Source organism: Manis javanica, chromosome 8 (genome assembly GCF_040802235.1).
Source record: "Manis javanica isolate MJ-LG chromosome 8, MJ_LKY, whole genome shotgun sequence".
NCBI classification, from domain to species: Eukaryota; Metazoa; Chordata; class Mammalia; order Pholidota; family Manidae; genus Manis; species Manis javanica.
Window position 1 is genome coordinate 39,687,658 of NC_133163.1, and position 14,303 is coordinate 39,701,960.

At 40.5% G+C, this 14,303-nt stretch overlaps 1 protein-coding gene across 2 annotated transcripts in view; it reads left to right on the forward strand.

Annotated features, from left to right (window-relative positions):
* The window catches only part of C8H14orf39 (chromosome 8 C14orf39 homolog), a 70,049-nt gene that overhangs the window by 23,495 nt on the left and 32,251 nt on the right, over positions 1-14,303 (forward strand). The window lies entirely within an intron of this gene.

Consider the following 14,303-nt stretch of genomic DNA (forward strand, 5'->3'; position numbering starts at 1 on the left):
AATTTTCAATGGACAATTACTTTTATTAATCCATAATTCAAAGAAACAGATGTAGGGGTAGTAGTGACCAGAGTAATTAGTGAAACTTATTAATTTGAAACATGTATTAATTAACAGAAATCTTAAAATCTGGTACTGAAATTCCAGATGATATCAATATGGGGAGAAAAATGAAGTAAACAAAAGTTTACTAAAAAAATTTACTCAAGTTATTTTTTTTTGGGGGGATGGAGGTATGGAGACTATATGAATACTGACTAATTCTATGTATTGTTGGAAAAATATAAATTCATGCATGCATGTTAAACATTTAAGAGTAACCAACAGAAGAGAAGTGGAATGTGTAAGTTTTAAAACGGTAGAAGAAAAAAAATGAAAAAAAGAAAACTTAATCAGTCCAACTGTCTTGCCAGTGGGTTTCAGCCCTAGACAAGTTCACTATGGATTCAATGAGGCCAAAAAATGACAGTGGAACGTTCTTGGGGTGAAAAAGGTTTATACCCAACTTTATTTCCACGGCGGCAGGTCAATCACTATAATCCCATCCACTCAGAGCGGGTCTGCATGCAGCAAGCCAGTCTGTGCCTCTGGGCCTCTCTGCCCCTGCAGCTGTCTCAGTCTTTGTACTTAGCGATGCCACCGCTCCAGTCACTGCTCTCCTGCAGCCTTGCAGCCATGCAGCAGCCCAGAACACTGGGTGGAGCTCTGTATTATATAGAGTCAATACAACCTACTGCCCATACGTGTGTACTGAGCAAACAGACCAGGGCCAGGTGAGAATCCTGGCCATGGGAATCTTCACTTTCTCCACACTAACAAAAGGCAGGAATGAGGGCAGTGGAGGGGTGAGGTCCTCAGAGGAATAAACAGCTAGAAAGCATTGTAAACAGAAAACAAATAAGATGCCAGAAATAGTTCTGAACAAATCAGTAATTATAAAAAAGTGACAGAATGCTTCTATGAGATATATACAAAATTATGCTATACACTGCTAAACAGAACAGCTAAAACTACTTGACAAATGAAGGCTGAAAATAAAGGGAGGGAAAATATATATCAGGCTGATACAAACAAAAACAAAGCAGTTGTAACAATGCCATATAAAATAGAATTCAAGGTAAGTTGTTCACAGGGGTAGTAGTACAGCATGGAGAACATAGTCAGTGACTCTGTAACATCTTTCTATGTTGGCAGATAGTAACCACACCAGTGGGGGTGAGGATTTAATAATATGGGTAACTGTTGAACCACTGTGTTGTATACTTGAAATCACGATAGTATATCAATGATACTTCACTAAAAATAAAAATAGAGAGTTTAGGATAAAAAGCATCAATAGGTGTAACTATATGTCCTATTTTTTATTTTATTTTATTTTTATTTTTTTTAATTTTAATTTTTATTTTATTTTTATTTTTTTTTGAGAGGGCATCTCTCATATTTATTGATCAAATGGTTGTTAACAACAATAAAATTCAGTATAGGGGGGTCAACGCTCAATGTACAATCATTAATCCATCTCAAGCCTAATTCTCGTCAGTCTCCAATCTTCTGAAGCATAACAAACAAGTTGTTACATGGTGAACGAATTCTTACATAGTGAATAAATTCTTACATGGTGAACAGTACAAGGGCATTCATCACAGAAACTTTCGGTTTTGATCATGCATTATGACCTATAAACAATCAGGTCAAATATGAATATTCGTTTGATTTTTATACTTGATTTATATGTTGATCCCACATTTCTCCCTTTATTATTATTATTTTTATTTTTAATAAAATGCTGAAGTGGTAGGTAGATGCAAGATAAAGGTAGAAAACATAGTTTAGTGCTGTAAGAGGGCAAATGTAGATGATCAGATGATCAGGTGTGTGCCTATGGACTAAGTATTAATCCAGGCTAGACAAGGGCAGCAAGACATCCACGGATGCAGAAGATTTCTCTCAAAGCAGTGGGGGTGAGGTTCTGAGCCTCACCTCTGTTGATCCCCAAATTCTCACCTGATGGCCCCCCTGCGACTGTGCCTGTCTTAGGTTGTTCCTCCCTTGAGGAATCTTACCCGTCTCTGGCTAACCAGTCATCTTCCGGGGCCATACAGGGAAATGTAAAGTTGGTAAGTGAGAGAGAAGCCATATTGTTTGCAAAGGTTAGCTTTTTACTTCTTTGCAGATTTATGCCCTGTGGCTTCTATGCCCAGCACTTGTCTCGAGGTATCTTTACCACCTGGAGGAATTATGATACTCGGTAAATTCGATATGAGGCACGAATTCTATTTAAGGGTTGTAATTAGGAAGGAAGAAGAAAAGCTATAGATGTAGCATATGAAGGAAACATGGGAGGATTGATTATTTCTTTGACATATCTTCTTGTAGAGTACCTTAAGTATGTATAGGTTTTAAACTACTAACTAATTTGCACACACATATTAACATAATAGGAATACAGTGACATAAACAAAGCAAATCTATAATTACCATCCATCTCCAGTGAAGCCAAGAAAACCATTTAGGCACCCTAGGCATTTGTGAAAATTTATCTATGATATGATGGATATTGTCCAACTGTACTTGAACTACCAGACAAATTAAAGCAGCCCATTGCTGGAATCTGTTCACATCCCATATGTTCTTTTAACCATAGATAGTCTATAGTCATGAGATTTTGGAGTGCTACCACTTGCACCCCTCCCAACTCCTGGTTGAGTTCCAACAGTACAGATCCGGTCAAATTCGTTGTCTCACTGTATGCACATGCCAGCCTAGACATCTCCCTCCTCATTCCTATGGGAAGTCCAGGAGACGGTGGGCTGGATGCAGCCACAACCGCAGCATCGTCCGGATACCTGTGGAGGCTTTTTGATGATCATCCCCTGGCACAAGTCCTCCAGAGAGTGCTGATGCCGGAAGCTCCTCCTCATATCGTATCTTAGTTCATTTTCTGGGTATACAAGCTAGGCCTTGATCTTCTGCATAGAAACAAACAGACCCTTTGCCCACACTTTGACATGCCCTCTATACCACTGTGCAGAACTCATTGGAGGTCAGCACACAGTAACTGCTTTTTTTTTTTTTTTTTTAATTAAGAGAAAGGAATATTATCAGAAAAGAGTACCTCCATAGCTGATCATCTGACACCCTTTAAGTGATCAACATTAAGGATATTTAAAGCATGCATTGATCTTTGATTTACCAATAGTTTTATCCTGTCAAGGAGTAATCCCCCTTTTCTTTCTTTCTTTCTCTTTTTTTTTTTTTTTTAATTTTTAATCTACACTTACATGAAGAATACTATGTTTACTATGCTCTCCCCTATATCAGGTCCCCCCTAACAACCACATTACGGTTACTGTCCATCAGCTTAGCAAAATGTTGTAGAGTCACTACTTGTCCTCTCTGTGTTGTGCAGCCCACCCTCCCCTTTCTCCCTCCCCCCCATGCATGCTAATCTTAATACCCCCCTTCTTCTTCCCCCCCCATCCCTCCCTGCCCACCCATCCTCCCCAGTTCCTTTCCCTTTGGTACCTGTTAGTCCATTTTTGGGTTCTGTGATTCCGCTGCTGTTTTGTTCCTTCAGTTTTTCCTTTGTTCCTATACTCCTCAGATGAGTGAAATCATTTGGTATTTCTCTTTCTCCGCTTGGCTTATTTCACTGAGCATAATACTCTCCAGCTCCATCCATGTTGCTGCAAATGGTTGGATTTTTCCACTTCTTATGGCTGAGTAGTATTCCATTGTGTATATGTACCACATCTTCTTTATCCATTCATCTACCGATGGACATTTAGGTTGCTTCCAATTCTTGGCTATTGTAAATAGTGCTGCGATAAACATAGGGGTGCATCTGTCTTTCTCAAACTTGATTGCTGCGTTCTTAGGGTAAATTCCTAGGAGTGGAATTCCTGGGTCAAATGGTAGGTCTGTTTTGAGCATTTTGATGAACCTCCATACTGCTTTCCACAATGGTTGAACTAATTTACATTCCCACGAGCAGTGTAGGAGGGTTCCCCTTTCTCCACAGCCTCGCCAACATTTGTTGTTGTTTGTCTTTTGGATGGCAGCTATCCTTACTGGTGTGAGGTGATACCTCATTGTAGTTTTAATTTGCATTTCTCTGATAATTAGCAATGTGGAGCATCTTTTCATGTGTCTCTTGGCCACTGTATTTCTTTTTTGGAGAACTGTCTGTTCAGTTCCTCTGCCCATTTTTTAATTGGGTTATTTGTTTTTTGTTTGTTGAGGCATGTGAGCTCTTTATATATTCTGGACGTCAAGCCTTTATCGGATCTGTCATTTTCAAATATATTCTCCCATACTGTAGGGTTCCTTTTTGTTCTATTGATGGTGTCTTTCGCTGTACAGAAGCTTTTCAGCTTAATGTGGTCCCACTTGCTCATTTTTGCTGTTGTTTTCCTTGCCCGGGGAGATATGTTCAAGAAGAGGTCACTCATGTATATGTCCTATTTTTTTTTTTTTTTTTTTTTTTTTTTTTTTTTTTTTGAGAGGGCATCTCTCATATTTATTGATCAAATGGTTGTTAACAACAATAAAATTCAGTATAGGGGGGTCAATGCTCAATGTACAATCATTAATCCATCTCAAGCCTAATTCTCGTCAGTCTCCAATCTTCTGAAGCATAACGAACAAGTTCTTACATGGTGAACGAATTCTTACAGAGTGAATAAATTCTTACATGGTGAACAGTACAAGGGCAGTCATCACAGAAACTTTCGGTTTTGATCATGCAATATGACCTATAAACCATCAGGTCAAATATGAATATTCATTTGATTTTTGTACTTGATTTATATGTTGATCCCACATTTCTCCTATTATTATTATTATTTTTATTTTTAATAAAATGCTGAAGTGGTAGGTAGATGCAAGATAAAGGTAGAAAACATAGTTTAGTGCTGTAAGAAGGCAAATGTAGATGATCAGATGATCAGGTGTGTGCCTATGGACTAAGTATTAATCCAGGCTAGACAAGGGCAGCAAAACATCCACGGATGCAGAAGATTTCTCTCAAAGCAGGGGGGGTGAGGTTCTGAGCCTCACCTCTGTTGATCCCCAAATTCTCACCTGATGGCCCCCCTGCGACTGTGCCTGTCTTAGGTTGTTCCTCCCTTGAGGAATCTTACCCGTCTCTGGCTAACCAGTCATCTTCCGGGGCCATACAGGGAAATGTAAAGTTGGTAAGTGAGAGAGAAGCCATATTGTTTGCAAAGGTTAGCTTTTTACTTCTTTGCAGATTTATGCCCTGTGGCTTCTATGCCCAGCACTTGTCTCGAGGTATCTTTACCACCTGGAGGAATTATGATACTCGGTAAATTCGATATGAGGCACGAATTCTATTTAAAGTTTGTAATTAGGAAGGAAGAAGAAAAGCTATAGATGTAGCATATGAAGGAAACTTGGGAGGATTGATTATTTCTTTGACATATCTTCTTGTATAGTACCTTAAGTATGTATAGGTTTTAAACTACTAACTAATTTGCACACACATATTGACATAATAGGAATATGGTGACATAAACAAAGCAAATCTATAATTACCAACCATCTCCAGTGAAGCCAAGAAAACCATTTAGGCACCCTAGGCATTTGTGAAAATTTATCTATGATATGATGGATATTTTCCAACTGTACTTGAACCATCAGACAAATTAAAGCAGCCCATTTCTGGGATCTGTTCACATCCCATATGTTCTTTTAACCATAGATAGTCTATAGTCATGAGATTTTGGGGTGCTACAACTTGCACCCCTCCCAACTCCTGGTTGAGTTCCAACAGTACAGATCCAGTCAAATTCGTTGTCTCACTGTATGCACATGCCAGCCTAGACATCTCCCTCCTCCTTCTCATGGCAAGTCCAGGAGATGGTGGGCTGGATGCAGCCACAACCGCAGCATCGTCCGGATCCCTGTGGAGGCTTTTTGATGATCATCCCCCGGCACGAGTCCTCCAGAGAGTGCTGATGCCGGAAGCTCCTCCTCATATCGTATCTTAGTTCATTTTCTGGGTATCCAAGCTAGGCCTTGATCTTCTGCGTAGAAACAAACAGACCCTTTGCCCACACTTTGACATGCCCTCTATACCACTGTGCAGAACTCATTGGAGGTCAGCACACAGTAACTGCTTTTTTTTTTTTTTTTTTAATTAAGAGAAAGGAATATTATCAGAAAAGAGTACCTCCATAGCTGATCATCTGACACCCTTTAAGTGATCAACATTAAGGATATTTAAAGCATGCGTTGATCTTTGATTTACCAATAGTTTTATCCTGTTAAGGAGTAATCCCCCTTTTCTTTCTTTCTTTCTTTTTTTTTTTTTTTTTAAATTTTTAATCTACACTTACCTGAAGAATACTATGTTTACTATGCTCTCCCCTATATCAGGTCCCCCCTAACAACCACATTACGGTTACTGTCCATCAGCTTAGCAAAATGTTGTAGAGTCACTACTTGTCCTCTCTGTGTTGTGCAGCCCACCCTCCCCTTTCTCCCTCCCCCCCATGCATGCTAATCTTAATACCCCCCTTCTTCTTCCCCCCCCTTATCCCTCCCTGCCCACCCATCCTCCCCAGTTCCTTTCCCTTTGGTACCTGTTAGTCCATTTTTGGGTTCTGTAATTCTGCTGCTGTTTTGTTCCTTCAGTTTTTCCTTTGTTCCTATACTCCTCAGATGAGTGAAATCATTTGGTATTTCTCTTTCTCCGCTTGGCTTATTTCACTGAGCATAATACTCTCCAGCTCCATCCATGTTGCTGCAAATGGTTGGATTTTTCCACTTCTTATGGCTGAGTAGTATTCCATTGTGTATATGTACCACATCTTCTTTATCCATTCATCTACAGATGGACATTTAGGTTGCTTCCAATTCTTGGCTATTGTAAATAGTGCTGCGATAAACATAGGAGTGCATCTGTCTTTCTCAAACTTGATTGCTGCGTTCTTAGGGTAAATTCCTAGGAGTGGAATTCCTGGGTCAAATGGTAGGTCTGTTTTGAGCATTTTGATGCACCTCCATACTGCTTTCCACAATGGTTGAACTAATTTACATTCCCACCAGCAGTGTAGGAGGGTTCCCCTTTCTCCACAGCCTCGCCAACATTTGTGGTTGTTTGTCTTTTGGATGGCAGCTATCCTTACTGGTGTGAGGTGATACCTCATTGTAGTTTTAATTTGCATTTCTCTGATAATTAGCGATGTGGAGCATCTTTTCATGTGTCTCTTGGCCATCTGTATTTCTTTTTTGGAGAACTGTCTGTTCAGTTCCTCTGCCCATTTTTTAAGTGGGTTATTTGTTTTTTGTTTGTTGAGGCGTGTGAGCTCTTTATATATTCTGGACGTCAAGCCTTTATCAGATCTGTCATTTTCAAATATATTCTCCCATACTGTAGGGTTCCTTTTTGTTCTATTGATGGTGTCTTTCGCTGTACAGAAGCTTTTCAGCTTAATGTAGTCCCACTTGCTCATTTTTGCTGTTGTTTTCCTTGCCCGGGGAGATATGTTCAAGAAGAGATCACTCATGTTTATGTCTAAGAGGTTTTTGCCTATGTTTTTTTCCAAGAGTTTAATGGTTTCGTGACTTACATTCAGGTCTTTGATCCATTTTGAGTTTACCTTTGTATATGGGGTTAGACAATGGTCCAGTTTCATTCTCCTACATGTAGCTGTCCAGTTTTGCCAGCACCATCTGTTGAAGAGACTGTCATTTTGCCATTGTATGTCCATGGCTCCTTTATCAAATATTAATTGACCATATATGTTTGGGTTAATTTCTGGGGTCTCTAATCTGTTCCACTGGTCTGTGGCTCTGTTCTTGTGCCAGTACCAAATTGTCTTGATTACTATGGCTTTGTAGTAGAGCTTGAAGTTGGGGAGTGAGATCCCCCCTACTTTATTCTTCTTTTTCAGGATTGCTTTGGCTATTCGGGGTCTTTGGTGTTTCCATATGAATTTTTGAATTATTTGTTCCAATTCATTGAAGAATGTTGCTGGTAATTTGAGAGGGATTGCATCAAATTTGTATATTGCTTTTGGCAGGATGGCCATTTTGACGATATTAATTCTTCCTAGCCATGAGCATGGGATGAGTTTCCATTTATTAGTGTCCCCTTTAATTTCTCTTAAGAGTGACTTGTAGTTTTCAGAGTATAAGTCTTTCACTTCCTTGGTTAGGTTTATTCCTAGGTATTTTATTCTTTTTGATGCAATGGTGAATGGAATTGTTTTCCTGATTTCTCTTTCTATTGATTCGTTGTTAGTGTATAGGAAAGCTACAGATTTCTGTGTGTTGATTTTGTATCCTGCAACTTTGCTGTATTCCGATATCAGTTCTAGTAGTTTTGGAGTGGAGTCTTTAGGGTTTTTTATGTACAGTATCATATCATCTGCAAATAGTGACAGTTTAACTTCTTCTTTACCAATCTGGATTCCTTGTATTTCTTTGTTTTGTCTGATTGCCGTGGCTAGGACCTCCAGTACTATGTTAAATAACAGTGGGGAGAGTGGGCATCCCTGTCTGGTTCCCGATCTCAGTGGAAATGCTTTCAGCTTCTCGCTGTTCAGTATAATGCTGGCTGTGGGTTTATCATATATGGCCTTTATTATGTTGAGGTACTTGCCCTCTATTCCCATTTTGCTGAGAGTTTTTATCATGAATGGATGTTGAATTTTGTCAAATGCTTTTTCAGCATCTATGGAGATGATCATGTGGTTTTTGTCTTTCTTTTTGTTGATGTGGTGGATGATGTTGATGGATTTTCGAATGTTGTACCATCCTTGCATCCCTGGGATGAACCCCACTTGGTCATGGTGTATGATCCTTTTGATATACTGTTGAATTCTGTTTGCTAATATTTTATTGAGTATTTTTGCATCTACGTTCATCAGGGATATTGGTCTGTAATTTTCTTTTTTGGTGGGGTCTTTGCCTGGTTTTGGTATTAGGGTGATGTTGGCTTCATAGAATGAGTTTGGGAGTATTCCCTCTTCTTCTATTTTGTGGAACACTTTAAGGAGAATGGGTATTATGTCTTCTCTGTGTGTCTGATAAAATTCCGAGGTAAATCCGTCCGGCCCCGGGGTTTTGTTCTTGGGTAGTTTTTTGATTACTGTTTCAATTTCTTTGCTTGTAATTGGTTTGTTTAACTTTTGTGTTTCTTCCTTGGTCAGTCTTGGGAGGTTGTATTTTTCTAGGAAGTTGTCCATTTCTTCTAGGTTTTCCAGCTTGTTGGCATATAGGTTTTCATAGTAGTCTTTAATAATTCTTTGTATTTCTGTGGAGTCTGTCGTGATTTTTCCATTCTCATTTCTGATTATGTTGATTTGTGTTGACTCTCTTTTTCTCTTAATAAGTTGGGCTAGAGGCTTATCTATTTTGTTTATTTTCTCAAAGAACCAGCTCTTGGTTTCGTTGATTTTTGCTATTGTTTTATTCTTCTCAATTTTGTTTATTTCTTCTCTGATCTTTATTATGTCCCTCCTTCTGCTGACTTTAGGCCTCATTTGTTCTTCTTTTTCCAGTTTTAATAATTGTGATGTTAGACTATTCATTTGGGATTGTTCTTCCTTCTTCAAGTGTGCCTGGATTGCTATATACTTTCCTCTTAAGACTGCTTTCGCTGCATCCCACAGAAGTTGGGGCTTAGTGTTGTTGTTGTCATTTGTTTCTATATATTCCTTGATCTCTATTTTGATTTGTTCATTGATCCATTGATTATTTAGTAGCATGTTGTTAAGCCTCCATGTGTTTGTGAGCCTTTTTGTTTTCTTTGTAGAATTTATTTCTACTTTCATACCTTTGTGGTCTGAAAAATTGGTTGGTAGAATTTCAATATTGTGGAATTTACTGAGGCTCTTTTTGTGAGCTAGTATGTGGTCTATTCTAGAGAATGTTCCATGTGCACTTGAGAAGAATGTATATCCTGTTGCTTTTGGATGTAAAGTTCTATAGATGTCTATTAGGTCCATCTGTTCTAGTGTGTTGTTCAGTGCCTGTGTGTCTTTACTTATTTTCTGCCCGGTGGATCTATCCTTTGGGGTGAGTGGTGTGTTGAAGTCTCCTACAATGAATGCATTGCAGTCTATTTCCCTCTTTAGTTCTGTTAGTATTTGCTTCACATATGCTGGTGCTCCTGTATTGGGTGCATATATATTTAGAATGGTTATATCCTCTTGTTGGACTAAGCCCTTTATCATTATGTAGTGGCCTTCTTTATCTCTTGTTACTTTCTTTGTTTTGAAGTCTATTTTGTCTGATATTAGTACTGCAACCCCTGCTTTCTTCTCACTGTTGTTTGCCTGAAATATGTTTTTCCATCCCTTGACTTTTAGTCTATGCTTATCTTTGGGTTTAAGGTGAGTTTCTTGTAAGCAGCATATAGATGGGTCTTGCTTTTTTATCCATTCTATTACTCTATGTCTTTTGATTGGTGCATTAAGTCCATTTACATTTAGGGTGACTATTGAAAGATATGTACTTATTGCCATTGCAGGCTTTAGATTCATGGTTACCAAAGGTTCAAGGTTAGCTTCTTTAGTATCTTACTGCCTAACTTAGCTCGCTTATTGAGCTGTTATATACACTGTCTGGAGAGTCTTTTCTTCTCTCCCTTCTTATTCCTCCTCCTCCCTTCTTCATATGTTGTGTGTTTTGTTCTGTGCTCTTTTTAGGGGTGCTCCCATCTAGAGCAGTCCCTGTAGGATGCCCTGTAGAGGTGGTTTGTGGGAAGCAAATTCTCTCAGCTTTTGCTTGTCTGGGAATTGTTTGATCCCACCATCATATTTAAATGATAGTCGTGCTGGATACAGTATCCTTGGTTCAAGGCCCTTCTGTTTCATTGCATTAAGTATATCATGCCATTCTCTTCTGGCCTGTAGGGTTTCTGTTGAGAAGTCTGATGTTAGCCTGATTGGTTTTCCTTTATAGGTGACCTTTTTCTCTCTAGCTGCCTTTAAAACTCTTTCCTTGTCCTTGATCCTTGCCATTTTAATTATTATGTGTCTTGGTGTTGTCCTCCTTGGATCCTTTCTGTTGGGGGTTCTGTATAATTCCATGGTCTGTTCGATTATTTCCTCCCCCAGTTTGGGGAAGTTTTCAGCAATTATTTCTTCAAAGACCCTTTCTATCCCTTTTCCTCTTTCTTCCTCTTCTGGTATCCCTATAATACGAATGTTTTTCCTTTTGTATTGGTCACATATTTCTCTTAGTGTTGTTTCATTCCTGGAGATCCTTTTATCTCTCTCTATGTCAGCTTCTATACGTTCCTGTTCTCTGGCTTCTATTCCTTCAATGGCCTCTTGCATCTTATCCATTCTGCTTATAAATCCTTCCAGGGATTGTTTCACTTCTGTGATCTCTTTCCTGACATCTGTGATCTCCTTCCGGACTTCATCCCACTGCTCTTGCATTTTTCTCTGCATCTCATCCCACTGCTCTTGCATTTTTCTCTGCATCTCATCCCATTGCTCTTGCATTTTTTTCTGCATCTCTGTCAGCATGTTCATGATTTTTATTTTGAATTCTTTTTCAGGAGGACTAGTTAGGTCTGTCTCCTTCTCAGGTGTTGTCTCTGTGATCTTTGTCTGCCTGTAGTTTTGCCTTTTCATGGTGATAGAGATAGTCTGCAGAGCTGGTACAAGTGACCGCTGGAAGAGCTTCCCTTCTTGTTGGTTTGTAGCCTTTTCCTGGGAGAATAGCGACCTCTAGTGGCTTGTGCTGGGCAGCTGTGCGCAGACAGGGCTTCTGCTTCCTGCCCAGTTGCTTTGGGGTTTATCTCCACTGTTGCTGTGGGCTTGGCCTGGCTGGGGCTGTTCCTCCAAAATGGTGGAGCCCCGTTAGAGGGGGAGCAGCCAGGAGACTATTTATCTCCGTAAGGGGCCTCTGTGCTCCCTGCTGCCCAGGGGGTTAGAGTGCCCAGAGATCCCCAGATTCCCTGCTTCTGGTCTAAGTGACCTGTCCTGCCCCTTTAAGATTTCCAAAAAGCACTCTCCAAACCAAAACAACAACAGCAACAATGAGAGAGGGAACAGAAAGGAAAAAAAAAAGAAAAAACACGCGATTTTTTTTTTTTTTTTCCTCAGGTGCCGGTCCCAGGCACCCGCGCACTGGTCCTGCTGCCCTGTCTCCCTAGCACCAGGGTCCCTGTCCTTTCAAGGCTTCCAAAAAGCACCCACCCACCGGTCCCGCAGGGAAGGAACGCTCAATATTCTTTGTCCTCAGGCACTGGTCCCACGCACCCGCTCACCAGTCCTGCCGCCCTGCCTCCCTAGCACCGGGGTCCCTGTCCCTTCAAGGCTTCCAAAAAGCACTTGGCAAAAAGAGAGAAAAAAAAGGGGAAAAACGCGCGATTTCTTCCGTCCTCAGGTGCTGGTCTCAGGCACCCACCCACCGGTCCCACAGGGAAAAATGCGGGATATTCTTTGTCCTCAGGTGCCGGTCCCAGGCACCCGCTCACCAGTCCCGCCGCCCTGCCTCCCTAGCACCGGGGTCCCTGTCCCTTTTAGGCTTCCAAAAAGCACTCGCAGAAAAGAGAAAAATAAAAGGGGAAAAACGCGCGATTTCCTCTGTCCTCAAGTGCCGGTCTCAGGCACCCGCCCACCGGTCCCGCAGGGAAAAACGGGGGATATTCTTTGCCCTCAGGCGCCGGTCCCAGCCACCCGCTCACCAGTCCCGCCACCGTGCCTCCCTAGCACTGGGGTCCCCGTCCCTTCAAGGCTTCCAAAAAGCGCTTGCCATAAAGAGAAAAAAAAAAAAGGGGAAAAACGCGCGACCTCCTCCGTCCTCAGGCACCGGTCTCAGGCACCCGCCCCCAGGTCTCGCAGGGAGAAACGCGGGATATTCTTTGTCCTCCGGCGCCGTTCCCAGGCACCTCCTCACCGGTCCCGCCACCCTGCCTCCCCAGCAACGGGGGCCCGTCCCTCTAAGGCTTCCAAAAAGCGCTCGCCAAAAAAAAAAAAAACTGCTCCGGTTTCTCTCCACCCGCCGGGAGCCGGGGGGAGGGGCGCTCGGGTCCCGCCGGGCTGGGGCTTGTATCTTACCCCCTTCACAAGGCGCTGGGTTCTTGCAGGTGTGGATGTGGTCTGGATGTTGTCCTGTGTCCTGTGGTCTCTATTTTAGGAAGATTTTTCTTTGTTATATTTTCATAGCTCTATGTGTTTTTGGGAGGAGATTTCCACTGCTCTACTCACGCCGCCATCTTGGCTCCCGCCTCTGAGTTGCATAATCTGTATATGTCCTATTTTTAAAAAGAATAAATTCACCAAGTTGTAAACCATGATGCACCAAATTATAGTTTCAAAATATGTAAAGCAAAAATTGATAGAATTCCAAAGAAACAATTAAAACAGAATAGCTCTCTCAAAAAAAAGTGCTGACTCTGAGTTTAGGGGTTGAATTTGGGTACATGTGAAGCAATATACAACAAAATCAATGAAATTATAGCATCTTAGACAACATAAACATTCATTTTACTCTTATCTGCCATGAAATTCTAATGTGACTGAGGTTCACTTATCAGGGCTAATAGCACCATTTCACACTGCGGTTATTTCTCAGGCTCCATCTATGTTTTCTTTTCCTGCTATCCTTAATGCTAAGCTTTCACCTCAAGGTCACCTTATGGTCACAACCATTGCAACTTTGCAGGAAAGAAAAAGGGGAGAAAGGCTAGCTGAGTCAGTCCCATTTTTAAGGATCTTTCCTGGAAGCTCCTTAAACAATCCATGATAGTATTTCACTGGCCAGAAGTTGGTCACATGGCTACCAGTTTCTGTGGAGACATTGAGAAATATAGGTGTGGTTTTGTTTGTTTTTTAAATCAGAGCACAGAGGGAAAGTAGATTTTTTGATAGGATAAAAACTGGCAGTTTCTATCACAGGAACACATTAAGTAGATGAAAAGTACATAAGGATGTAGAGGATCTGAGTAACACAATTAGCAAACTTTATGTGCAACACAGAATTCAGTTTAATTTTTATTTTCAGTATTTGCCAAAATTGATCATTTAGCTAGGGAAAAAAGGATATCTCAACCAATTCTAAAAAGTTGCCATATAGAATATGCCATAATATAAAAAAAAAAAGGCGAGCTCTCTCAAAAAACTTTGGCTGAGGAAACAAAATATTCAAATACTTTCAAATTACTTTGAGGTTATAGAAGAAATCAAAATTAAGTTTAAAAACTATTTAAAGGAATAAAACCAAAATCTGTGGAATGTAGTCAAATTGGTCCTCAGAAATTTAATTAGAAAATTAGAAAGATTTAAATTAGCTGAACTTTTCTGAAAAGTTCAACT